The sequence below is a fragment of the Amphimedon queenslandica genome, unplaced genomic scaffold (genome assembly GCF_000090795.2).
Source record: "Amphimedon queenslandica unplaced genomic scaffold, v1.1 AMPQUscaffold_10405, whole genome shotgun sequence".
Lineage (NCBI taxonomy): Eukaryota > Metazoa > Porifera > Demospongiae > Haplosclerida > Niphatidae > Amphimedon > Amphimedon queenslandica.
The window spans coordinates 1-1,718 of NW_003549327.1; positions in this window are offsets into that span (position 1 = coordinate 1).

Consider the following 1,718-nt stretch of genomic DNA (forward strand, 5'->3'; position numbering starts at 1 on the left):
CCTACATTACCTGCATTACCAGTATTACTTGCATTACCAGTATTACTTACATTACCTACATTACTTACATTACCTACATTACCTGCATTACCAGTATTACTTGCATTACCAGTATTACTTACATTACCTACGTTACCTTCATTACCTACATTACCTACATTACCAGTATTACCTGCATTACCAGTATTACTTACATTACCTACGTTACCTTCATTACCTACATTACTTACATTACCTACATTACCTGCATTACCAGTATTACTTGCATTACCAGTATTACTTACATTACCTACATTACTTACATTACCAGTATTACCTGCATTACCAGTATTACTTGCATTACCAGTATTACTTGCATTACCAGTATTACCTGCATTACCAGTATTACTTACATTACCTACGTTACCTTCATTACCTACATTACTTACATTACTTACATTACTTACATTACCTGCATTACCAGTATTACTTGCATTACCAGTATTACTTACATTACCAGTATTACCTGCATTACCAGTATTACTTGCATTACCAGTATGACCTGCATTACCAGTATCACCTGTACTACAATAAAGTTCAGGCATAAAAACGGAGTTTTACTGGAGTATACGGGATGGTAACAATCTCTCCCTAATGGCTTTTGTTTGCTGTCCAGCCGCCATTCCTAGTTTGATCAAATATATTATTGCATTCTAGGGGGCGTGTAAGCTCCGCCTCGCTATGAATATCATTAAAATACAAAAATTTTGCGGCGCGCTTCGCGCGCCAGGCACATAAGCCCCCTCAATGCTGAAACTCTTCTGGCGCCCCTGGACTATACAATAGCTTTGCTATAAACAAATATTTCTACTCATTTTTGCCTTGTCTCCCTCTGTAGGACACAGGTTCATTTGGCTTACTTTGGAATTGATGCTTTTACAACCTAAATGGTTAAGCTATGCATTCAGATCCATATAAGCTTTGCCCTCCACCTTTCGAAACAAAATAACTGGCAGACTCATACATTTTTGTCTCTCTCTCCTGCTTCAAAGAAGAACTTGTTTGAAATAAAGATTTTACTTTTGTTTAAAGATAATATTAATATATTGCTTCAATGATAGTTGTTGCTCGAGTTGTTGCTATTATTTGTTTCTATTTTTAATTATGGCTATGTTTGTTTTTAATTGTGCAGCACTTTACAGTAGTGTAGATCTATAAAACAAGTTAATTTTTATTCATAACTATTAAAAAATAAGACGCAGAGTGTATCACTGTTTCCAATCCCGTATACATAGTCTCTAATATCTATGGTTATATCAATGTTACTTTTCATCGCCTTATTTCATCAGTTGAAGAATAATATTTTGATATCATTACAGTACAAGCACCACATCCTCCTACATTGCAACCTTGCTTAGTAGTTAGTACCAGTCAAAATGCACTACATAGAAATAGCATCATAATAAAAAAGGAAGTGGATATTGGTCCGGCAGCCGGACGCCTACTGCGCGGCTATTGGTCCGGCAGTCCCTATATAGTATACTGGGGCTTCGCCCCAGTATACTAATACACGATTTTATATACAGATATCAAGTATAAATACGACAATCAGCAACGTTGATGCAGCAGGGTTGCGGTGGTGTAGTGGAGAGGCTGGTCTGGATTGCACGGATGGGGTCAGTGGTTCGAATCCTGTCGGGACTATTGACTAAAACTATGCTGAAATGTTTGATTTTTTT